This window comes from Panthera pardus, unplaced genomic scaffold (genome assembly GCF_024362965.1).
Source record: "Panthera pardus isolate Hobbes unplaced genomic scaffold, ASM2436296v1 HiC_scaffold_11, whole genome shotgun sequence".
Lineage (NCBI taxonomy): Eukaryota > Metazoa > Chordata > Mammalia > Carnivora > Felidae > Panthera > Panthera pardus.
The window spans coordinates 20,292,214-20,319,145 of record NW_026526666.1 but is presented as its reverse complement, the minus strand read 5'-3'; the positions used below and the strand labels follow the sequence as shown (position 1 = coordinate 20,319,145).

The 26,932-nt window shown below is 37.2% G+C and overlaps 1 non-coding gene across 1 annotated transcript; it reads right to left on the bottom strand.

Annotated features, from left to right (window-relative positions):
- Positions 1 to 2,464: 2,464 nt before the first annotated feature.
- LOC128776022 (small nucleolar RNA SNORA40) lies at positions 2,465 to 2,591 on the bottom strand. The gene has a single exon (XR_008420997.1). It is a non-coding gene; the product is annotated as a small nucleolar RNA SNORA40 (small nucleolar RNA).
- Positions 2,592 to 26,932: the final 24,341 nt, after the last annotated feature.

Below are 26,932 nucleotides of genomic sequence, written 5' to 3'. Positions count from 1 at the left end.
TACTTATTACTAATTAGATGTCCTCAACAACTCCCCCTGCCTTCATTCCCAGCCACCCCCATCTTCATTGGGTTTCTGTAGACTTTATGTGGCACAAATTTCAAACACATTTGGGGTTTGCTAGTACCTAGTGATTCACTTTAGTGGACTTATATTATCTTTTAAAATTTCTACAGCATTTCCTGAAAAGATTTACCCTTTAGGAAAGCATGCTGGATAGTTTTTATCACCTCCTATTTTTACTACCTCATATTTTTTTTTTGGGTGCTTTGTGATTTTATTCTTATTCATTTCTCTAATCTGCCTGCTACTGCTATCCATGTTGATAATGTATGAGCTTTAAACTTTTTTTTTTTGAGTTTTGAACATTTCTTTTTTTTTTAAATGTTTATTTTTTTGAGAGAGAGAGGCAGGGAGGGGCAGGGAGAAAGGGAGACACAGAATCCGAAGCAGGCTCCAGCCCAGAGCCCGACGCGGGGCTCAAACTCACGGACTGTGAGATCATGACCTGAGCTGAAGTTGGACACCCAACCAACTGAGCCACCCAGGTGCCCCTGAACATTTCTTAATGAACAAAAATCTACTTGGTTCCTATTGTCCTTTGGAGGAGATAAATACTTCTTATGTGTCAATTTTGTGTGTGTGTGTGTGTGTGTGTGTGTGTGTGTATGTCTTTCTTAAGGTGTTCAAAGGGTAACCTTGGTGACTCTGAGGTGGTGTATATACTTGGGGATTTTAATTGGGACAAAATCAACAGTATGGTGACAGTGAATGCATTTTTCATTTACTTACCTAAGAAGTCACTTTTTATCTTTTTTTTTTCTCGAATTACCCTCTGGGCACTAAGAAAAATGACTTTTAAAATATTTTAGTGACATTCTTACAACGTGGCTTCCCTATTCTCTTTATCTAAGAACTGACTGTTTCCTTCTATGGTATCTACTTTAAATAAGAATATAATATTTCTCATAAGCAAGATTGCTCATTTCAAAGCTGACTAAAATAGGCATTTAATTTTTTAGCCTTTCTTCACAAATACTAATATGTGAATTCTCCCAAGTCATTTAATAAATGCAGAATAAATAGCAGAGGCAGATTGCTTCAGAACCTTATTACATGATAACTGGATGCTCTGATCAGTAAAATGGATCATAGTAGTTCAGAACTTATGATTTCCTGCTGCTGGTCATTATGAAACCTGACAGCAGCAAAATGAGGGGCGCATTTTGAATCTGTTGAATATTATTTTCACAGGATGAACACAGACCCACCTACTGCAATTGACTTTGGAAATTATAACATAAAATGGTGAATGTATTAAGAGCAATAGTGACTTCTTTTCCTGTCTTGGCTTTATATTGACCAAGTTACTTTCTTTAATTAATTTCAGCACTTGGAGTCAATATGGGGAGTTTTGGTGCCAGTTTTAAATCATGCACCATGGGATAACCCACTTAACCTCTCTGTGACTCAATAATCAGGCTAGACTGAAGAATATCTAAGGTTCATTGTTGCTAAAATGTCTGTGAATTAATAACACCCAGGTTACATACATTTATCTCATGCTGATATTTACTTATCTTTTTTAAAGTTTATTTGTTTTGAGGGAGAGTGAGTGTGAGTGCACACCAGCACAAGCAGGGTGGGGGCAGGGAGAGAGGAAGAGAGAGAATCCCAAGTAGGCACTAATTTCATGAACTGTGAAATCGTGACCTGGGCCAAAATCAAGAGTCTGTTGCTTAACCGACTGAGCCAGCCAGGTGCCCCTCATCTATTCTTTTGTAATTATTTTTAACCTTATTTTGCTAGTAAGTTTCTAGAAGGCCTATACTCTTTATATATTCTTTTATCTTCTTCCACCCAAAGGTTTGCACAGAGGACTCAGTAAATGTTTTTGGGTAAAGATGATGATGATTCAATTGAATAATAATGATGATGCATTAGGTTAATTGTGACCCATTCCTACTTGTGAAGACTTGGGTGTGGGAAGATACTGGTGAGATTGTTCTTGATTCCTGCCACTGTTCCTTTTTGGAGCAGATGCTGTTTCCACCCTCTCAAATCCACACAGCTCTAAACTGTACCACTAAAGGCTGATCATTGTTAACACCTGAGACTACCCTGGAGATTTTTTTTCTGGTTGTAGCAGCACATTTGACCTGTGAGTAGAGTATATGGTTCCACAACCACCTTCATGTGAGGACAGAAGTGGTAGAACATACCCATATCGTGGGATTTTATTGTGCTGGAGAACAGTGTCCATTCAAATCCCTAATACCTTCTTGCCTTTTTTCTTTTTCTAAAACAAGAAGGCGCCTTTATTTCATGTCAACGTTAAAATTAGAATACTAACTCACCATAGCTGAGATTTCCCTTATATCCTGTGCTTTTAGTCATTCTATAGTCCTGAAACCAACCTTCAAGTTTATCAAACTCCCACCATCACTGTAGTTGGCTGAGGGATCTTATTACTTCTTACATGTATCAAAACTCATACTGAGCCATGAGTTTTGGGTTGCAAAAGAGGATTCATTTTCTGTACTTGTCTAAGTCTTTGTCCAAAAAACTGAACAAAAACAAGCACAAGTGTGATTCCTAACATCTTTCTTAATTCACTATCATTTTGTTGGCAAACCCACCAAATTGCAGTGTTTGAATAAACTTTCATTGAGTTGGTACACAGGGAATGATTAGGTTCCAATGGTTGATTTATTGTTGTGTTAGTATATATTAGCCCAAGTAGTTGGCCTGCATTTCCTCAGCTGGAATCATTAAGGCAAACATGGCCCTTAAACAGTGAGGGGGAGCAAGGTGAAGAAAATAGCAGTTTGAAAACAAGGAATGCTTCAGTTGTTGGAGACTTAAGATAAGGATCTTTCTGGGTACCATGATGGCACAAAAACATGAGGAGTACGGCAAGCATAAAAATTAAATAGATGAGGTGCGTATTAGATTCCCAACTAAAATAATCAATGAGTATATAAAGTATAAAAGAGTGTTGGTAATATAAGAAGTAAGTTTGTTTATTTTGAGAAAAGACATGAATTTCTTGAGAAAAGACTATTATGTGAATTTTATTAAAAAAGAGTTTTCTTAGGAAATTACTGGCCTAAAATTCAAGTTGATTCAGTAATGAAAGATCAAATTGAGTTGTATATATTTGTTATTTTCCATTAGTAGCCTTATAAGTTTAATAATTTGGACAAGAAAAAATAAACAAGATCAGTACTTTTTCCCATGTAGCTAATATGGGAGCCTCTTCACCCTTTTTCCTAATGACACTTATTTGCTATATTTTTATATAATTAATCCATAAGTTTATTTGAATTTAACATGTTAACTGTCAGCCCAGAGTCCAACTCAGTGCTCAATCTCACGATCCATGAGATCATGACCCGAACTGAAATCCAGAGCTGGACTCTTAACTGACTGAGCCACTCAGGCACCCCTCTTTCTTGATTTTTTAAATATAAGGTTATATTAAATAAACATGGACTTAGGCACTCCTTGAAATACATGTAAGCAGCTAGATTATAGATAAATACATAATTTTCTGTGCCTCACCTAAATATACATTATGATTTCCTCAAAAAAAGTTTGAATGTCAGATTGAAGTGCCATATCCTTCTGGTTGTATGGGGGTATTTATACTAAGCTAATATGTTGTTGTGTACCATTCACTCCATATCTCTTGACACCATCTCTTAGGTTCTCCCAGATGTTGAAATGCATGACCAACTACCATTAAAAATGCAATTAGAAGACAGATGCTATCCTAAAGTGCTAATAACCAAATTGGATTGAATCTTTTTACTACAGGATGTATGCGTATTAAATATTGACTTATATTGCATTGGGTTCACCATTCTTTTAGGACTTGAATACTCAAGACACAAACCACATTTAAACTTGATATTTTAAATGGTCATTAATCCATAGAGACAGTGAAGAAGATAAAACATTTACACAGAGTACAAATAATGGAAAACGTAAAGGAAGACTACTGATGTGGGCATATGAGCTGCTCTCTGAGTCAAATGACCTAAGAAAAATGGAAATGTGGAAAAAAAGAAATATGAACTAATGTTCATTGGGAACATTTGTCATATCATTTCTATTTGTGATCAATATAGTGGCAACTGATTAAAAGCTGCCCCTTTCAGTAGATCAGTTCATTTACCATAGCAATAATCTTAACAGTAGTTAGGGACAAACAGCAGCCTTACCCTAATGGCTACAAAAATCAATTAAACATTTTTTAAATGTACTATAAGCTCTTTGAAAGTTTGATTGTGTAGCTGATTTCATTGTGCTCTGTTTACATAAATTCCTTTTTTTTAGATATCTGTGGAACATTATGTTAGTCATCTATTAGAGGAAATGAACTCTGTTGACATAAAAAACACTCAGGAAGCTTGAGTGTGGTATCTTTAGGACTACCCTGATGCAAGACCCAAATGTATATCTTACAGGGAAAACTCTTGCCATAAAAAAGTATTGAGATTGGTACTTGTTTCCATCTTTCTCAGAATGGACTTATGGGATATTACACCTGCATCAAGTGGGTATTACCTCATCCATATCTCTTGGTCTTAAGATATTGAACGTGGATTACTAGCTTCTTTCTTTTCATTAGCCGAAATGGGTAGCCTCTTTGTGGTATGTAATTTTCTTTGGTCCCTGTCTGTATTGATTCTGTTTCAGTTTTTGTGATCCTCCTTCTTCTCTTTCCTGGGATTCCTGGTGTCTTTATTCATTTAACAAATAATTAAAGAGTGGCTACTACATGTAAGGCACTGTTCTAGATTCCATGGAATCAGCAGTGAAAAAAAAAGTCCCTCCTCATGAACTTTACACTCTAGCAGAAGAGGATAGATATTAGACAAATAAATGTATTATATACCAGATATTGATAACTGCATGGTGAAAATAAAGTAGGTTAAAGACAAGACAACTTTATATAATTAGGGAAGGCCTCGCTGATGAGCTTACATTTGAACAAAGCCTGAAAAAGGATGAGCATATGAGGCATCCCAAAATCTGAGAGAAGAATTTTCCATGCATAGCAGCAATAAGGCAAAATGCCTTCATGTTGAAACACGGTTGGAGTTTTCAAGGAAACTCCAGTAGTGAGCCAGGAGAATAGTAGATGAAGACAGAGAAATAGTGGGGTGGGGGGATTAGAGGACAGATAGTGCAGGGTCTTGTAGTTCAGTAAGTTCTGAAGGAGATAGAAAATTATTGAAAGTTTTTGAGAAAGTCCTAGAAGCCCCTTTGTGCCCCCTTCCAGTCACTACTCCAGAGAAAACCTATTCTGACTTTTAATACCATAGATTACTTTGGCTTGCATTTTATAAAAATGGAATTGTGCAGTATTCTCCTTTGAGTATCTAGCGTATCATTCAAGTTACATTTGAGAGATTGGTCCATATTGTTGGATATAGTTGTAACTTACTCATTCTCATTGTTGTGCTGACTTTCATTGTAAAAATAGGATATAATTTATTTCTACATTTTCCTAATTGAGATTTGAATTGCCTTGGCTATCATGGGCAGTGTGGCTATGAACTTTTTTTTTTTTTCTTTTTACTTTCTTTGAATGAGCACATGGATACATAGAATTGCTGGGTCAGAAGTTATATGTATATTCAACTTGAGTAAATACTACCAAACCTTTTTCCAAGATGATTGTTACAATTTATACTCCAATCAGTAGTGTTTGAGGGTGCTAGTTGTTCTGATAGTCCCGCCTTTGTGTAATCTACCACTTTCCTTTGTGTGTGTGCTGCATCTAGTGACTTGCTTCAAATCTTGAGAATGTGGCAAAAGTGATAGGACGTGACTTCAAAGACTGGGTTGTAAAAACTGAAATCTGTTTTGCTGGCACTCTTACCTTCTTGATTGCTTACTCTTATGAAGCTGTCTTGTGGCCTATCGTATGGAGAGGCCTTATGACTGCAAACTAAGGAACTCAAGCTTCAGTCCAACAGCTAGGTAGGAAGTGAATGCTGCCAGCAACAGCTGGAATGAGCTTGGGACAGCTCCATCTTTAACGGACATTAGTTTAAGATGACTGCAGCCTTGGGGCACCTGGGTAGCTCAGTTGGTTAAGCGTCTGACTTTGGCTTAGGTCATGATCTTGCAGCTCATGAGTTTGAGCCCCGCATCGGGCTCTGTGCTGACAACTCAGAGCCTGGAGCCTGCTTCGGATTCTGTGTCTCCCTTTCTCTCTGCCCCTCCCCTGCTCACACTCTGTCTGTTTGTCTCTCTCTCACAAATAAATAAACATTAAAAAAAAAATTTAAGGTGACTGCAGCCTTGTGAGAGACTCAGAATCAGAAGACCCCAGTAAATACAAAGATTCTTGACCTGTGGGCAAAATAAGTGTATGTGAGATAAATAAATGTGATATAATAAATGTATATTGTTTTATGCCATGAAATTTTGGGGTAATTTATTACACAGCAATGAATAACTAATATATTGGCCATTTAGATATATTCCTTTCTAATATGTCTGTACACATCTTTTGTCCATTTTTCTGCTGAATTATATGCTTATTTGTTTGCATATTTATTTATTTGTAACTGTGCTTTAATAATTATGAATATTAATTCCTAGCATCTGTATTGCATATATCTTTTCCCACTTTTTAGCTTGCCTTCTTACTCTTTTAATGGCATTTTTTTGATGAATAGTGAATATGAATTTTAACGTAGCCAATTTTATAAAATTTTACCCTTTATAATTAATGCTTTTTGTGTCCTGTTTAAGAAATTTCTTCCTATCTCAAGGTTATGAAGACCAATATTGGTCTATGTCTTCTTTTAAAATTGTGTTCTCCCTTTAACATTTAGATCTATAATCCATCTGAAATTAATTATATTTGTGGTGTGAACTAGGTATCCAGATTTATTTTTATCATATGAATATCTAATTAATCCAAGTACATTTATTGAAAAGATCATCCTTTCTGCATTATAATACAATGTTACATTTGTTATAAATCAGGTAACTCTGTATGTCCAACTCTTCTGTGTTAACTTGGTTAAGCTGAGAACTATGTTTCCAAGAATCTCCTTCTCTGAGTGGTTTTTCCATTAGTACTGGCTAATAGAGGAACTTGCACAAAATTTGGAAGGAGAAAATAAGGAAGTGGCCATTATTCTGGAGCTTTTCTTAGATATGTCCGTGGACAGACACAGAAGTACCGGTGGATTCTAGCTTTTCCTCATTCTTCCCCTCACCATGTCTAACGTTTCTTCCTGACTGCTCCCCTTGCTGGCCAACAGTAGCCCTAGGCTCCTATCAAAGGCTTGGCAGTACACCCAGAGGAATGATAGTATAAAGAGACAACAGTTTGCTGTAGACCTTACACTAGTTCCTTCTTAATGTCTATAGCTAGACAAGCTTGTTTTGTTCATTTGTTTTTTGCTTTGTTTTTAAAGTATCCTTGCAAGTTTTGACTTTCCCAGTCATGCTAATGCATCAAGAGGATTGGTTAGTGACTCCTTCCCTGACTCTCCAACTCCCCTGAGAACAGAAGGCATAAGCATTAGATGTAGGCAATGTGAGAAATCCTGTCCTGAGTGAAGTCTGACACAATGCGTGGGTCTGGTTCTGGCCTCTTTTGTCTGTAATTTTGGTAAGTTTTTCTATTCTTGCAACAATTATACACTAGCTTAATTATTATAGTTTTATAATGAATCCTGGTACCTGGCAATATAAGCCCACAGATTTGTTCTTCAAGATTGTTTTGGATATTTTTGGCCCTTCTTATTTACAGGTAAATTTTAGAGTCAGCTTGTCAATTTACACACACACACACACACACACACACACACACAATATTACTGGAGTTTTTATTGTGATTCCTTTGAATCTTTAGATCAATTCAGAGAGAATTGGCACTTTCACAATAATGTATCTATGGACCCATGCATAATTTAAATAGAAATAAAATGAATTTTCTACAAACTCTTCTAGAGCATAGACAAAAGGAAACACTTCCCAAATTATTTTGTGAAGCTATGATAACACTAGTAACAAAATGAGTTAAAAGTTGGAGATTCTCATATTGGATAAAAATGATCTCCAACAATATGTTGTTTGGTTTGGGTATCTTTTCAGCAATCTGATATCCAAAGTAGGGCTCCTTCCCTTGCTACAAGGAGGAGATGAAATGGAAAGTTCTGCTACTGACCCAGGTTGTTCTAATTCCTCAGAGTCACAAATTTCTTTACATCTCTTTGAGCAAGGTCTAGACATTTCCCTTTCCTCTGAGATAAAGCTTTGGACAGAAAAGCAGACATCACAGACCTTAGAACTGTAGCTTCTAGATCTTGTAAGAGATGAGTAGACCTTATTTGGGCTCTTCTTTTGGAAAAGGGAAGAGTTATGAGAAAGTGGAGCCAAGGTTTCCATCTTAGCCATAGGAATTAGCTGATGCTAAGTGAAGCCATCAGGAGCCCTTGGGAGCTGCTCCAAGGACCCTGAGTCAGAATCTCCCATCCTCTGCTCCATGGACCTTTTACAGACTCTCTTATGTGGAGACTTAACTCTTCAGTGTTTCTTTACTTCTGTGAACCAGCAGGATAGGAAACAAATATTATCCTTCATCTTCTGGAATGTTTTAAATATTAAGCCCTCTTTCCCCTTGAGGAAAGAACTGGTTATTTAATTGTTAATGATTTGGGCTTAAGGCTTAATATGTCATAAATGAATAATGTGAAAAAAATGAATAAGTTTTGAGAAGAGAGAGAAGGCTTCCCTTTGAAGGACACTGGGAAAGGCTGCAGAGGAAAGGATTACCCTGAGATCAAGAGGAAGTAAGAAAAGAGGGAGAAAGTGAGAGAGTTACTACAGGGATGTCAAAAAGCCAACAGGCTGGTCTTAGTGAAGTTTTCTGAAAGGAGAGAGGACCCAGGTGAATGTCCTGGCTAAGACACTTTGGGTGATTAAAAAGCTGTACCAAGTAGCCTGTTGTCTTGCCCATACTCAGTACCTATGCCTTCTCCTCTGTCCTTGTCAGGTAACTCTAGCAGATCCTCTGTGCCCTGTGCTCACTGTTCATCACTCTCTCCCTACCCCATCTGCCCAGGTCTTTATGTACTGTAAAGAAGCAGGCAGTCTGCCTGTTTCCTAACTGGGTTGTTGTGGGGAAGCACCCCTGGACCTGTTTTGGGAGAGTGATGAAATGAACAAACTGGATACTCTCTGACCTGAAAAAGTAGTAGGTGACAATCCTATCATCCTATAATTCTTCTTGTCCACTTGTTAAGAATTTTAATCACTACATTAATAATGAACTTTCCCACTAAAGAATTCCTATTCAGTTTTGAGGACTGAGCTCAAATGTGATCTCTCTCTCTCTCTCTTTTTTTTTCTTGAGAGAGAGAGAGAGCAAGCAGGGGAGAAGGAGAGAGAGAAAGAGGGAGAGAGAGAGAGACAGAGAGACAGAGAGAATCTTAAGCAGAATACATGCTCAGTGAGGAGCCCAATGTGGGGCTCCATCCCATGACCCTGGGATCATGACCTGAGCCAAAATCAAGAGTAGGATGCTCAACCGACTGAGCCACCAGGCACCCCAAATGTGTTCCCTTTTGAGAAGCCTTTCTCAATTCTCTCAGGCAGAATCCTTGGCTTCTCCCTTAGTGTTCCTATAGTCCTCACTTGTCTTCATTACAAACTTTGTCACATTATTTTTTAATTATTTGTAAATATTTGTTTGGCTATGTGCATCATCCTTAGGCCATCATCATATTCATATTTCTTACCCCCATAAATGATGGTTGACATATAACAGAGTTTTAAAAACTATCGTGGAAGGAATCCATCCCACAGGCTACATAATTTGCAGATTCTAGTGTAAAATGAAATGTGGGGCCCTTGTTGAATAATATTAAGAAGTTCGAGATAGTCACCATACAGCATTAAACTAGGTGTGAGGCCCTTCTGAGTGTGGGGCCCTGTACCACTTCTCAGGTTGCCCACTCATGAAACTGGCCTTAAAGGGAAGTCACTCTTGGGTTCAGCAAGACCTGTAATGTGATATAAATTCTACCATATTTTATTTGGCCCAGCTGATAGAACTGGTAGTACTCAATGGTATTTTAATTTGAAATTTTAGCCTTTATAGTAGAACATCATAAAGAATGTCTCTATGAAATTCATGTGTGTGTGTGTGTGTGTGCATGTGTGTATGTGAACATACTCATACAGGTTGACTATATGTGTATATATACTATATATATAGTATATATATGTATACATATAGGTTGACTATATGTGTATGTGTGTGTGTATATATATATATATATATATATATATATATATATATATATTTATTTATTTTGAGAGAGACAGAGACAGCATGAGTGGGGGAGGGGTAGAGAGAGAGAGAGAATCCCAAGCAGGCTCTGTGTAGCAGCACAGAGCCTGATGCAGGGCTCAAACCCATGAAGCCATGAGATCATGACCTGAACTGAAACCAAGAGCCAGATGCTTAACTAACTGAGCCACCCAGGCACCCCAAGTTGACTATATTTTGAATGAAAATATAAATGTTGCATATGTTGTACTTGATTAATATATACTATGATGTCTTTATTCTGATTATTGGGAATTAGAATTAGAATAAAGAATGGTTAGGGCACCTGGGTAGCTCAGTTGGTTGAGCGTCTGACTTTGGCTCAGGTCATGATCTCATCGTTCGTGGGTTCGAACCCTGCGTCGGGCTCTGTACTGACAGCTCAGAGCCTGGAGCCTGCTTCAGATTCTGTGTCTCCCTCTCTCTCTCTGCCCCTCCCCACTTGTGCTCTCCTTCTGTCTCTCAAAATAAATAAATGTTTTTTTTTTTTAAATGGTTGTATTCTCTTTTCAGTTTCAGGAATTACCACCAGGACTTCATATTTATTGATAACTTCAACATTTATTGAATATATATTATGTGCTAGATAGTTGGCTCAATGTTAGAGATAACCGTTGTAAACAAGACATGAACCATTCTTGAACAAAGATTGTGTCTAATGGAGAGCTAGACCTTAATATATAAAAGTATTCATTAAATTATAACTGCTACAGTGCTCTGGTTTCTCTTCAAATCGCATAAATTATAACGGCTACAAAAACTGACATGATTGTATAAAATGAGGTTCTGACTTTGGGGAATAAGAAAGACTTATAGGGAGACATATTTAAACGGAGTCCTCAGTTGAAAAGAGATGATGTAAATACATCAGAACAGGAGGAGCAGCATAGAGGATGGAAAGAATCAGTAAAATAGAAATTGGAGGCAGGAAGGCCTGAGATTCACATTAAAGGAAGTAGCAGAAATAAAATGGGAATGAGAATCCTTGAGAAGAAGAAAGTAGGAGGTAAATTGTGCGAATGATAATCTGAAATAGGAAATTGGAGATGAGGTAGAATTTGGGAAAGCTGAGCAGACACAGACATTTAAAGGTTCTGTGAGAGGCCATAGGAGCAGAGGTTCATGGATATCAAAATCTCCCAGGAAGAAATTGCAGATATGGAGAGAAAGTTAAAACAAAGTTTGAAACAAGCATTACTGTTTACCACTGCTGTATTAGTTTTCTGTAGCTGCTACATAAATTTATAATCTTACGGCTCTGGAGGTCAAAAATCTGAACTGGATCTCAACAAGGTGTTGGTAGGGCTGTTTCCTTCTGGAGGCTCTGGGGAAAAATCTGTTGCTTTTCCTTTTCCAGCTTCTAGAGGCTGCCCCCATAGCTTTGCTCATGGCTCTGAGCCAGAGACGATATTACTCTGACCTCTGCTTCTATCATCTCGTTTCTTCTCTGACTCTCCTGTCTCCCTCTTTGGCTTATGAGGACCCTTATGTGATTACATTGGGCCCACCTGGATCATCCAGGATAGTCTCCCCATCTGAAGATCCATAACTTAATCACATCTGCAAAATCCCTTCTGTCATGAAAGGGTTCCAGGGATTAGGACATAGACATTTTTAGGGGGCCATTATTTTGCCTACCACAATTTCTAAGCAGGATTTAGATGTTTATCTCTTTTTTCTTTTCTTTGATTTTTTTAATGTTTAATTATTTTTGAGAGAGAGTGCAAATGGGGAAGAGGCAGAGAGAGGGGGGCAAGGATCTGGAGCGGGTTCCCTGCTGACAGCAGCGAGCCCAGTGTGGAACTAGATAGAACTCATGAACTGTGAGACCATGACCTGAGCTGAACTTGGGTGCTCAGCCGACTGAGCCACCCAGGCACCCCAGATGTTTATCTCTTTTATTTTGTTTGTTTGTTTGTTTGTTTATTTATTTATTTATTTTAATGTTTATTTTTGAGAGAGAGAGAGACAGAGTGCTAATGGGGACAGGGAGAGAGAGGGAGACACAGAATCTAAAGCAAGCTCCAGGATTCTAGCTGTGAGCACAGAGCCCAACATGGAGTTTGAACCCTCGAACCATGAGATCATGACCTGAGCTGCAGTTGGATGCTCAACTGACTGAGCCACCCAGGCACCCTCATGTTTATCTCTTTTAAAGTAAAGTCAATTTGATTGATTTTCAAGGAGATTATTCCATTATCTCTCAAAAAGTAGAGCAAGCTTGAAATAGAACACAAAGTATTCATTTAGGACAAGAAATAAGTACTTCCTTTCCTCTGGAGTAAGAAACCTAGGCCCATATCTTGGCTGTGCTATTTGTCTTCTGTATCACCCCAGAACATCATTAAACCTCTAAATTTCAGTTTCTTACCTCTGATAAGGAGAAGAAAATAGTAGAGTGTAGGGCCTAAAATTAAGGTTTAAAGTTAAGTGCTTCCTGGACATCTGGTGAAGTTGGAAGGACCTCAAGTATCCTAAACACACATTCTTCTCTCTATTCTGCTCCCAGAGATAAGGTCCCCTATCTAGCCAAGCATGCTTCCTTGTCAAATGGACCAAGTGCCAGCCATTCCTGCTTATCCTCATGGCTTTAGTTCCCTGCCATGTACAGGAGTATTCAAACAAGCCCATTAGAACCACCCTTTTGATACTACGAAGCCTAAACCCTGTAATCCCTGGTTCACTGTGTTTCTGATTGCAGCCCTCATGTGGCCCTCTATGGCACATGGTACCTCCTTCGCTGAGCTGTGAGTATATGTTACTAATCAAATGCTGTCACCTCATCTATCAAAGGTTGAGTGTTGTGTATTTAGCCATCTCCATTACCTTGGGGCACCAAGGGGGTGAAAAAGGCAATTAAAACAAATATTTATCTCAGCATTTTAATGGAGTTGAATCAGTCTTTCTTTTTCTTTCTTTCTTTCTTTCTTTCTTTCTTTCTTTCTTTCTTTCTAGCTCTTTCTTTCTTTTTCTTTCTTTCTCCTTCCTCCCTTCCTTCCTTCCTTCCTCTCTCTCTCTCTCTTTCTAATTATTTTTTTAAAGTTTATTTATTTTGAAAGAGAGAGTGTGAGCAGTGGAGGGGCACAGAGAGAAAGGGAGAGAGAATCCCAAGCAGGCTCCACGCTGTCAGTGCAGAGCCTGATTCGGGGCTTAAACTCAGGAACCGTGAGATCATGACCTGAACCAAAATCAAGAGTCGGAGGCTTAACTGACTAAGCCACCCAGGGGTCCCTATGGAGTTAAAACTTTTAAAAAGTATGTTAACTTCTTAGTAAGGAACTTAGCAAAGTTCTGCTATATGGGACATCCTGACTAAGTGAAGCCACTATTATTATTGTGGCTAAAGTGTCATTGTTATTATGTTTTTAAATTCCCATTTGCTACACTTGGTATGAGTTGAAGTTATATATTTTTCTAGTTATCCATATTCTTGTTTTCTGAAGAAAGGAGACTAAGTTCCTTTAAAGACACCCCGCATGAGCAATTTTTGCCATATCCTAACCATGAGGAAATTATCCAGCAAAATACTTTTTAGTATAGAGGAGGTAGAGAAATGATAAAGTTGTATTTGTCAGAGAAATGATAATGCTCACTTATTGTATACAAATAGGCTTTAGATGTGGCTGATGAGCTACGTACCCTTGATTTGTACAAAGAAAAAAAAGATGATTCCCAAGGTGGATGGTGAATTCGTCATAAAGAATGCAATGAAGTTTAGATTCAGCTGTAAATGAGAAAGGAAATTAAATGATTTTGTACTTGGGGTATATTTTTTGTCCTTCATTAATGAGCATCTGAAATATAGCATCATCATTTTCTCAGAAGGGGTCTATAGGCTGGCTTTAAATTTAAGTGCTGCTCATGGAGTGAAACTCAGAAAATGAATTTCAAAGGTGAAGAATTGATTAAACCCAAAAGGACATGACAAACATCAGGGGGAAATCTGTTACTAGGATGTTTATGAAAAACATTTTCTTAAGTGCCTGCTGCAATTGGCAAAGAAATTGTTCATGGGTATAGAGTGCCCAGCAGAGCTTTCCAGAGTAGAAAATGAATAAGGAAAGATGCAGTTTCTGTTTGCAATTGTGTGCTGATCAGCACACGCTCTTTTATGTTCTGTTTCATTTGTGCAACAGCTCTTTGCAGAATATTCCCTCAAGCTTGCTGTGCTGCAAACCTGTTCCCTTACAGAACGCAGAGAACTCAGCTTTCTCTCTTAAACCCGCAGCATGGAAAGCCTCTCTCCACTTTTCATTTCTTCCCTGCAGACCACATTTGATGCAAACCACTTGTCAGGTGAGGTCATCTGCTGGGACCACCCTTTTGCATCTCCTTAGATGCAGAAATGTTTTGAGAAAATGGCGGATGTAAATCACACACATTGAGCAAAATCAGTTTTTTATGCAATATATGTAGTTTGCTGTCTTTGCATATGAGATCAGGAAGCCGCTCTTCAGAAAAACTGTAGGTGTCCTGGGAAGAGAGCTGGCAAACATGTAAAGAGGCTTTTTTTATTGCCCTTACAGCACTATTTTGCTATTTCTTTTGAACCCTGTTGACCTGAGAAAGTATGAGCTGAACTGTTAGGTTCAAAAGATTGTCTTTCACAAGAAATGAGTATGAGTTAATGAATAAAGCAAATTAAAAAAAAAATAATGTTGACACAGCCCAAAACTCTCTCCTAAACTCTACACCTGTATACCCAACTGCCAACCAACTGCCAATTGATTATCTCCTCACAGCAAATTTACCTACCTCCCAAGTGGCAGAATTCTAAGATTTCTAAGAATATCCAAAACCAAACTCCTGCTCCTTCCCTTCTCTCGGTCTGCTTCTCTGGTTTCTCAGTGAAAGGCCCTATCACTCACATGGTTGTTGGAGCATGACTCATTGACTTCATTTTCATCAACTCCTTTCTGCCCCCTCCCTATTCCTTTCCCCTACACATATCCAAATAAATCACCAACTTTACCAATCTTTTTATTCTATTCTCATTTTCCCATATCTATCTTCATCTATCCCCAGTTGTCCCTATCCTAGGCCAGGTCTCCGTCCACTCCCTTTTGGAATGTGGAATGACACAACTCTCTTGCAGCAGGAATCTTTTCCTTCTGTCTTGTTCCATCGCAATCCATTTTTCAAACTAAAGCAACAAGATGGTTCTAGAATTTGATTCTGATCATGCCCCTTTTTGATGTAAAAGCTTTTTATTGGTTTTTCATTGATCTACAACAAAGTCCAAACTCCTTAAGAGATTTTTATTTCCTATTTGCACTCTTTCTTCTTGCACATATCATGTTGAAACTGCCAATCCCGTATAAATGCAACTTTTTTCACTTCCTGAAATAAGTTCTTCCTTCTCTCATCTGTTTTCTCTGCATGGAACAATCTTTTCCTTTGGCTAGCCTGGATGATGCTATATATCTGTTTGTAATTTTTCCTGCCTCCTATTAGACCATTATGGGTTCCTCACGAAGCTTCCTGAAATTCTATTACAAGAGCACTAACATAATTTATTATGGTTGTTTAATTGTCCCATCAGTAGACCTTAAGCTCTAATAGGGTAGGCACAAAGTCTGTCTGGTTCACTAATACATCTTTAGCTCACCTATATACCCAAGTTATATATTCTGTGTTCAAGTGACACAGGATAGGCCTTTAGTAAATATTTGCTGGATGAGTTTCCATCTGTATGCCAGGCATAAAATTAGTTATTCACGTACGTCGTCTTTAATGTTTATGCTATCCTTAATGCTTATGATAACTCTGTGAAAGAGGTTTTATGTTCATTGTACAGATCAGAAAGGTGAGGTTCAGAGAAGGACCGGGCTTGCCCAAGGTCACAGAATGGAATCGTTGGAGGACTGAAATAAAAATTCAATTTCCAGTTTTCTGCATAGAGTTACACATTAAGATTACATATTGTTTTTATGAATGCAGAGTACTAGTTGAGGATGGTAGAGAGGCTGGTAAAGGGAAGGGAAAGTTTATTACAGGGGTCCAGTGAGACAGTGGGGTGATCACAGTGGAGAATAAGAGGAAGAAGAAGCTCTGACATTCTCTTCTTTTGTTTCCTGAATGTGCAGAATCTGCCCTTAATCTGGAAGGTAAGGGTCCTCTCTGTATTAATGTGTTAGAGCAACTCCTCTCCTGCCTCCCTCCAACCTGCTGCATCTCAGTAAAGTCAGCTACTTTAAAAAAGAAGACAGATGAGACCAAGCTCCTAAACTGTCTACCAGATCTGATTCATGTGAACTTCCCCAAAGATTAATTACCTACTTTTTATTTCCTTGATACCATAATTCCATCTCTTTTTGGGCCAGCCGAGTAGAAACCATTTGATTTAATTTCTTACTGCCTTTGCCCCCATGGGTCCCAAAGTTGACTTAGGGAAGTTGTATTAGAAGAGTTTATTTACCACCATACTATATAGGCCTACGCAAAGTTTTGCCCATAGAATGCTCCTTTTGTGTTGAAATATTGATAATTACCAGTGTACTACTTTGTGTTTGGCAAATATACCCCAAAATTTACTGCTTCAATTCTGTGCCACATGTAAGGCTCCAGGGAGGGCTTTAAATAGCACGTTTCCTTACTTTTCATTTTGTAACATTGGGTTCTATTTTACGATGTTCCTAAATCTCTGCAAATTTAGTAGACAGAGAATGATTAAAAAGAGAATATTCTCAAAACTGAAGCTGCCTTTCAGTGATTTGACTCATCAAAAATGGAGAACAAAGCAATCTGAATGAAGAATTTTAGAATAAATCATCATTAACAATACATGACATGTTGTACACCAACTAAGTTCTGATGCACAATTAGTCACCTAATTAGGTTTAAAATTCATTTAAATAGATGGCTTCAATCCCTGGCCCACCCACTTATTTTTATTACTCCCATTTAAACACTGAATACAATTTAAAGCTCATATTGTAGAGCTCTGTGGCCTACACACATGCAAGCTAGATGAAAAGGCAAGTGACCTATTTGGATGATCAATGAATCAAGGTCTTTTGAGACCTACATTTTCTAGTAAGTTGCACATGCTTTGGACAGCGTTCAATGGGAAAAGTGTCTTTCTATAGCATTTCTCAGACTATAGTTAATGTGAAGTATGTACCCTAATTACTTTGCATGGTGATAGGATGAATCAGGAATAAATGGATGATACAGTCAAGAAAACCAGTTTTTGTGAAGGTGTGTTTATTCTTTCTGGATATCAGGGTACCATATAATAATTTCCCTATTTCATGGATGCTGAGATACATACTTTTTCACATTTTTTTATCATCCTTGAAATTGGGATGTATCTTACAATCAATGGTAGTGTCACATTTACTTTCCAGAGTTTTTCTTTTCTCAGTAGTACATAAAATAATGGTGTGCCTTATAATCAATGGCATCTTAGATGCAATGAAATATGATGTATTGCTCTTCTGGCAACTTTAAGTGGAATTTATTTAAATTTGTGTTTGGCTGTATTCCATATCTGAATAAGCTGACTTACCAGATGCAAGATTTATTCTTTTATTCCTTTATTTTAGTACATATAATTAGCACTCTTTGAGTCACTAGGAAAATAAAGTAAGACACTTTTGCTGCTCTCTCCTAGCTTACAGCTAAGTAGGGGGACTAGATACACCAAATATTTTTGATGCAAAATATTGTGGGAGGTGCTATACTCGAGGTTAAATGCAAGGTTCAGTGTGGAGTAGTGGTAGCTCAGCATATTTTGTCCAGTTAACCTCCTTCATACATTTATAATGAAATGTCCTGGTTATCAGTTCCCTCATTTGTGGTGAAGTTCATAGAGAGGGTTTTTTGTTTTCTGTTTTTTTTTTTTTTTTTTTTTTTTTTTTTTGAGAGAGAGAAAGAGAGCATGAGCAAGAGAGAGGAGCAGAGGGAGAAAGAGAGCGATCTTAAGCATATCTTAAGCATGCTCTGAACAGGGGGCTCTATGCCATCACCATGGGATGAAATCAAGAATTGGGTGCTTAACTGCCTGGGCCACCCAGGTACCTGAGAGGTTTTTTTTAAGGGTTCACTGACTTGACAGGAGTCTCAGATTTGGGCTATCATGGGCTATATTTATTAACAATGCAGATTCCTATGGCCTTTCCAAGATATTCTGATTCAGTGGGGTGTGTGTGTGTGTGTGTGTGTGTGTGTGTGTGTGCTTGTGTACGCATACATATTTGTGTTTCTAATAATCTTCCCCATACCCCCCTGGTGATTGTAATGTTTAAGATGGTCTTTAGCACACTTTGGAAGGCACTGAACTGGGCAGAGAATTCTAACCCTGGGGCCAGTTATAATAATAAAAATTCATATAACATGTCACTTGCTTGTTATTTGTTTAAATATCCAAAATCTGATACATTTAAATGGGATATTCAAGTGACAGTAAGAATTGTGCAACAATGAATGCCCATACCAAACAGAGGATTTATCTTACTTGCTTACAATGGTTTTATTTGGCAACCAGGAGAATAATTAATTTTAAAAAAGTGTCTGAAAGTACTTTAAGTGCTTAAACCAGTGTTTAGGCAGCTTCTTTCTGCTTTTCTGAAATAATGGTAATCTTGAAGGGAGACACCAGCAGATGGATCTAATATTTGGGGGTAAGGAGAGAAAGAAACAAAGGGGAGGTGATATAGGTAGGGCTGGAGCCATACAGTTTTATGCCTTTCTCATTTGTCACATGCCAACCCACTGCTATGGCCGTTATAGAAATTGCCAATGCAATGTGAGCCAGATTGCAATGAGAGGCATCTTGGATAACGGGAGAAATCCACTAACCGGCTCAGGCTCTTGAGATGAGCAGGTGCCTGTTAATTTCAATGGCTGGGCTAGCCAGTGAATTTCACTTACTTTAGTTGGGAATATTTTGTTTTCATCTGCTGCCAGGATTCAACAGTTGCACCTTATGTAGATACAGAAGAGCCAAGGTATACTTTTGACCTCTGTAAGTTTATTATTCACTTGGGTAGTAGTGAAAACCTTTTATACTAACTTCAAGGTTATGGATGGGATGTGGAGAATTTGACTCATTTAAGGTGTTTGTTGAATATTTTATCTAAATATATAAAATGACCGTCACTGATCATTTGCTTTTATGTCCTGGGTTAGGCACCATAAAAACAAACAACAAAAAATATACCATGGACAACAGCCAACTGTAGTTAACTGCTTATATTCATTGACTAGTTAAATGAACAAGATTCAAGGATGCCTCTTTGATTATCCTGCAAACACTAAACACCTACTTAATTGAGTACATGATTTTTTTTATTAAGGACTCTCAGCTGATGAGTAATATACAACAACCAGGGAAGCTTATTCTGTTCTCAGAAAGACTCTAGAGATGTGTGTCTCAAGGATAGACTGGGCTCTGCATTGCTAGGGTCAGTCAATGAATACATGGCTAAATGCTCTTCAGTCTTCTGTATGTGTCCACCCAAGGGAACTGTTGTGAAATGTGCAAAGAAAGGCCAAGGAGTTTTCTCATGCTCACTCATTGACTGCTTGCACCCATTGACTGCTTCCCCCCTACATCTAATACTAATTGTCCAATAATCTCCAGATTACTCAGACTCTTCTAACAGTAGATGTATTTTATAAATGATAGTTTTGAGTTCTTTTGTCATTTGCTTATTATCAAGCTATTTTTGTTTGAATGGGTATTTGGTCTTTTCCAACTAGTATCATCCCAGGTTGGTTAATTTCACTCACTGCAGTGACTCAGGGGAATTTTAATCTCTTGGGAAATCCTGTAATATTTCTATCATTTAAGAAGTTTCATGATGGCCCATTATTACTTAGTGATTTGTGAGAAAGTTTTCAGGCTTCCTGGGATAGTTAGGGGCTTTGGGGCAACTTGGGCTATTACCAAAAATGAATAAAGGTATTTAGGGAATTCCTTAAGTTCAAAGGTACTTACACTTTCTCTACATATCTGAGATTTCTAAGTCTCTAAATTTCATTCTTCTTTTTATCTAGATACAGTATAATCATGTACTTAGATCTAATGTAACTGCAGAGAAGTACTGTGCACAAGGGCTTTCGATGATAGAGGACATTTTTTTCATTGACTGATAACTTGTTTTTGTGAAGTTTTCATTAATTCGTTGACAAGTCAACAGGCTCAATCACTGAACTGATGAACAAAGTTCCCTTAGACAAATAATCCTTTTCTTTGAATTAAAGTCTCAGAGTTTGCAACTCCTATTTTCTGCTAAGAGATTTACATCACTTAAATTCTACTACACTGATAAATATAATCAATCAACACAGAACATGCTCTGAGGAATTAATTGTTGTCAGTTGATGTATTTAATGGGACATCACACTTCATTAACTTAGCTAACTCATTAAGCCTAATCAGACATGTAAGAGAAAAAGTTAATGATCAAAGTTAAAAAATAAAGTCTGGACTCTAGAGAGTCTTCATTTGCAGTAAAGAACTGTGTGCTCCACAGAAATAGATTGTTTATCCAGAAGATTTCTTTTGCATGGCATGATTCTGTGCCAAGGAATCATAGAGTATTATTTTTATTTGGGATTTGTAATGCAATGCACTATTAGGCAGAATAAAAAAGAAACCACTATGTTTTATACTAATGGTTCATGTCTTATATAATTATTATAGTGGAGCTGCCTATGATTTAGCAAGACAACTTGAAATGTTAAAACCCATGGAAGGCTGTAAATTTCTGTGGATGCAGAGATGGTGAATTAATGTGCACCTCCAAGTCACGAGGGTTGCACATCTTTTTGCTTTTTCATATTCTTTTCACTTAACACCATTTTGGTCTCATTGTCCCATTTTCCTTAATCTTTTTGGCATCTTTGAACTTAAGAGAAACTGGCTGTAGTGCAGCCCATTGAGGCTGAGCTTTCCCCAGGATGGGGCAGGAGGAAGGGGGCACACACCAGCAAAGGCTGACTGTTCATTTCCCTTGCCTTGCTTCCATGGCCAGGCTGGCATGTCTGTTTGTGGGAGAACAGCCACAATATGGTGCTACTGTTCTGTTAGCTCTGTCTTGATGCTTTTTCACATGTCTGAACCCCATTATTTCCTAATGGGTTTTTTCATGCACCTTAATTTGGGAGGCAGCAATTTTGCCTCCACTAAGTTCATATGACTGACTCTCTGGTATTTGCAGCATAGCACCCAGTTAGGAAAACCCTACTCGGCTCTTCTGGGATATTGTATTTCCTGTTTTTTTTTTTTTTCTTTTTTTTCCTAAACCGCATCTGGGAAGGAAAATTATTTTATTTTATTTTTTAATTCTTTTTAAGTTTATTCATTTTTGAGAGAGAGAGAGAGAGAGAGAGAGAGAGAGAGAGAATGTGAGCATGGGGGGAGCAGAGAGAGAGAGGGAGACACAGAACCTGAAGGAGGCTCCAGGCTCTGAGCTGTCAGCACAAAGCCTGACGTGGGGCTTGAACTCACGAACCTGTGAGATCATGACCTGAGCTGAAGTCAGATGCTTAATGGACTGAGCCACCCAGGTGTCCAGGAAAACTATTTTAAATAAAGTGGGGTCAATAGATATCATTGGTTATGTTTAGCTTTTTTTGTGGATTCACATCAGACACTATATGAAAGGGCTGGAAGGGGTCTTAGGGAATCTCTAGTTTAACAGCCTCATCATCTAGATGGGGAAATGAAGGGCAGGGAGGTAAAGTGGTTTGTTGTAGATCTCACAACTAAATAGTCTAAGAGACAGAGTAGGCTGATTCTTTTAGTGTGGAACTTCTCTTATTATTCCATACCGACTCTTGATGATAAAGCTTTCATTTACTGAGTACAACAGACATTTGCAATATCACATTAGAGAAAGCCATGTCTAGACAGCTCTCTCAAAGTCTAATGGTATGGTTAATTTGGTGTTTCCTATTATTTCACAAAAAATAATTTAGGTAAAAAATATTTAATTTATTAAAAAATTGTTTTTAACTTTTTCATTCCATTTTGAGAGACAGAGAGACAGAATGTGAGTGAGGGATGGGCAGAGACAGAAGGAGACATTGAATCCCAAGCAGTTTCCAGACTCTGAGCTGTCAGCATAGAGCCTGATATGGGCCTTGAACCCATGAACCATGAGATCATGACTTGAACTGATGTCAGACACTCAACTGACTGAAACCAGGTGCCACAAAAATATTTAATTTATTTTACAGCGTATTTGATTATTAAGATGATAGAAAAGACCTATTTTCTCTAGCAGGGCTGGTATTATTTTTTATCGTAAATTTATTGAGCACCTATTATGGACAGAGTACTTTAATAAGTGCAAGGGAGATAAAAATGATGAACTGGACACGAACCCTGCCATCCCAGGACTTATAGCTCATGTTAATCTTTGCAACCCAGTATGCTTCAGGGCGATTGGAATAGTCTCTAAATCTCTATTATCTAGACTCTAAATATGTAAGCATAGAAAAAGGGTTGACAATATATTTAAATGGCATTCTATAAACTGCATGCATATTTACATATCCTCAATTTTCTGCTGATATGGGGCAGTCTTTTCTCCTTAGAGAAACAGCTTGTACTTTCCTATGGCCATCTTGAAGTATTTGACATTTTCAATGAATCTTTCCGCAGTTTTCACATTGAATTTTCTTATCTCTCATGCATTTTTCCTTCTATTGGTTTTGATAGTTTCCATATTTCACTCTCCAAGTTCTTTGACATATCAATTTCTTTCTCTTCCTGGGTTATACAAGGCTCTTGTTTAGTTGAAGATTTTATCTCTTCACTGTACAAATTTCTTAGCTTTCGAAAGCAGACTTTCTGACTGCCATGCCTTTGAGAATTTGGGTGATATCTTTTACAGTTTTGCAGATTTCAATTGTATTTCAAGTTATTTTGTCTGTTTATAATGTAGATGGAACTGTTAAGTGTTTTTACAGTCACTGAATGCTTATATTTGGTACAGTGTCGCTGATTTCTAGTAAATATCTTAGCCCTATTTCTTACCCTTAAATAAAACATCTTTCACTGCTCACCTTTTGTTAATTTTGTTGTCAGAAAGAAATTCCATGGTGATGTAGGTGGTATTAAAATGATACACAGTATAAAGATTTTGTATAAACTGAAAGTGTTTCTCTGTCATCTCACTCAGCCAAGGGCTAAGTGCTGTTTTGCAATGCATCATATCAATCCTCTCATTGTATTTCAGAGGTTGAAGCCAAATATCTGTATTGCTGGTCTGCTGATTCTTATTTTATTATCTATCTGCCCAGAAATCTGCCTATCTAGCTGGCTATCTATTTATCTATGACATAATTCCAGCAAAGGGAGACAGGCTTACAAGAGTTTATTTTGAAAATAATTCAAAAAAGGAAAATTGTAAAGAAAAATATAAAAACAATCTATATTGACTGCAGCTACCCTCAGAATTCATATCTGTGAATATTTTGCTTATTTTGTTATATTTTCTTCCCCTCATGTTAAGGAAATAAATTACTAGGACTAATGTTCTGTTAAACCATTACCTTCAGTCTAGTTCCCTCCTAATCTGAGAAATAGCCACTATTATGAGTTTGGTATACCCATTCCTTATTATTATTTTTTTTCTTTTAAAAAGTTGTTCTGGAGCAATATCCATAAGCAAAAAAATGAACCTTGACCTAAACCTTTATATAAAGTTTATACAAAAATTACCTCAAAATGGATGATGGACTTAAATGCAAGATGTGAAACTGTAAACCTTTCAGATAAAAATAGGATGAAGTCTTTGGGTTCTAGGTCTAAGCAAAGAGTTCTTAGAACTGATGGCAAAGGCATAATCCATAGATGTAAGAATTGATAAACTGGACCTCATCAAAATTTAAAAATTTGCTTTCCAAAAGAGGCTGTAATGAGGATGGAATGACAAGGTATCAACCAGGAAAAATGTTTCTATCCGTATCTGAAATAGGACTAGTATCTAGAACATATAAAGAATTGTTCAAACTCAACAGTAAAGTAACAAACAATCCAATTAGAAAAATTGGCAAAAGACGTGAACAGATATTGCAATGAAGAGCATATACAGATGACAAATAAACATGTGAAAAGGTTTCAACATCATCAGTTTTTAGGGAAACACAAATTACAGTTACAAGAAGTCCCTACATATCTCTTAGAATGGCTAAAATAAAAACCAGTAACAACACTAAATGCTATAAAGAATTCAGAGAAACTTGATCCCTCATCCATTGTTGGTGGGAATATAAAATGGTTCAGCCATGCTGGGTAACAGTTTGGCAATTTATTACAAATTAAACATGCAACTATCACATAACCCAGCAATTGTACCATTGAGCACTTATCCAGAGGAATTAAAACTTTTATACAATAATCTGACAAGATTATTCATGGAAACTTTATTTATAGTAGCCTCAAAGTAGGATAAACAGATATCCTTTAGCAGATGAATGATTAAAAGAACTGTGGTACATCTATGCCACAGCAATAAAAAGAAAGTTACTATTGATATATACTATAACTTGGATGGATCTTGAGGGCATTGTGTTGAGCAAAAGAGCCAATCCCAAAAGGTTACATTCTCTGTGATTCCCTTTATATAACATCCTCAAATGACAAAATGATAGAAATAGAGAACAGATTAGTGGTTGCCAAGTGGTAAGAATGAGAGAGTGGGGATGTGTGGAGATGAAGGAATAACATGAGGGATCATTGTGGCGATGGAATTGCTCTGTATCTTTGTTTTGTCAGTGGTAATGCCTTGGTTCTGATGTACTAGAGTTTTATAAGATGCTACTGCTGGAGGAAACTGAGGAAAAGGTATGTGGAGTCTCTGTATTCTTTCTTACAATTGTACAAGAATCTAAAACTGTCTCAAATTAAAGAAAAAAATAAGTAAGAAATGAATCTTTTGAGTTTCTTGAACAAAGTCTGTTAGGATATTGATTAGAATTGTATTGAATCTATATATCAATTTAAGGAAAATTGACATCTTTATGACAGTATTTTTCATAATGGTATGCCTATCCTTTAATTTAGATCCTCATTAATATTTTTTCAATACACTTTAAATTTTTTTCTATAAAAAATAGAGCTTTCATTAGATTTATTCCTTAGCACCTCATTCTCATTATAACTTTGCTATTGTAAATGCTAGTAGGAATAGAATTTTATAAAACATTTTGCATTCTATTTTACTAGACATTAGGCCACTATAAAAAGTCAATTGTATTTCTACAGCCAGTAAACTTTCTAAATTCTTATTAATTCTCAAAGCTTATCTGTCATTCTTTTATTTTTCTCAGTACACATTTATATTATGAGCAAAAACACACCCCCTCTTAGACTTTTCTGATGCCTTGGAACACATCTTGCTAACAGATGCACAAAATAAATGGAGATGAAGCACAGATGCTCAAAGACACAATTCAAAGTTGGCAGTTTGATGCTGAGATGCTGCGTGTAGCTTGGGGAAGAGGTATGGTGATGCCACTCTGCTGCTGGATGTGCACACTGCAAAACAAACACTGAACCCTGGGGTGCTTGGGTGGCTAAGTCAGTTAAGTGTCCCACTCTTGATTTCGGCTCAGGTCATGATTTCACAGTTTGTGGATTCGAGCCCTGCATCTGGCTCTGCAGTGTGGAGCCTGATAGAGATTATCTCTCTCTTTCTCCCTCTGTCTCTCTCTCTTTCTCAAAATAGATAAATAAACTTAAAAAACCCCACTGAACGCTATTATCACTTTTTGCTTTTTTTTCATAAAAGAAAAAATCTTCAGATTTCTTAACCTTAGTGAAAACAGGTACTAATGTTAAGTCTTTAATAAAAGCAGAACGGTGTAACACCAATTTTTGAAAAGAGGAGACTACCTACATGTTTGTTTTCTTTCTTTCTTTCTTTCTTTCTTTCTTTCTTTCTTTCTTTCTTTCTTTCTTTCTTTCTTTCTTTCTTTCTTCCCTTCCCCTCCCCTCCCTTCCCTTCCCTTCCCTTCCCTTCCCTTCCCTTCCCTTCCCTTCCCTTCCCTTCCCTTCCCCTCTCTCCCTCCCTTCCTCCTTTTCCCTTCCTTCCTTCCCTCCCTTCCTTGCCTTCCTTCCCTTTCTTCCTTTCCTTCCTTTCCTTCCTTTCTTCTTTCCCTGAATGCACTGGCTAGAATGTCCATTAAAATATTGAATGGAAGCGGTGAGAGCAGACATTTTTGTCTTGATTATTTTAAGAGGAATCATGTTTATGTTTTTATTGCATCTTTTTCTCTTTATTTCTGATGCATCTGTATTATTTTAACCCTTCAAAGCTTTTTAGTTTTCTTATTCTTTGTCTAACTTCTAACTGTTCTGTTTGTTAGAATTCCCATTGTAATTTTGAATTATTTAGTAGTAGGTTTTAATTTACAAGTTATTTAGTAGTATATTTAAAATCTGTACAAAATTTTAGCCATTTCTTTTGATTTTCATTTCCAACTGAAACTATTGTAAAAATGTGATCTACATAATCCAGCTCTTTAATATTTGTTTTATGACCAAATGCATGGTTAAATTTTATAAATAATCCACAGGCAATTGAACAGAATTTGTACTAACTA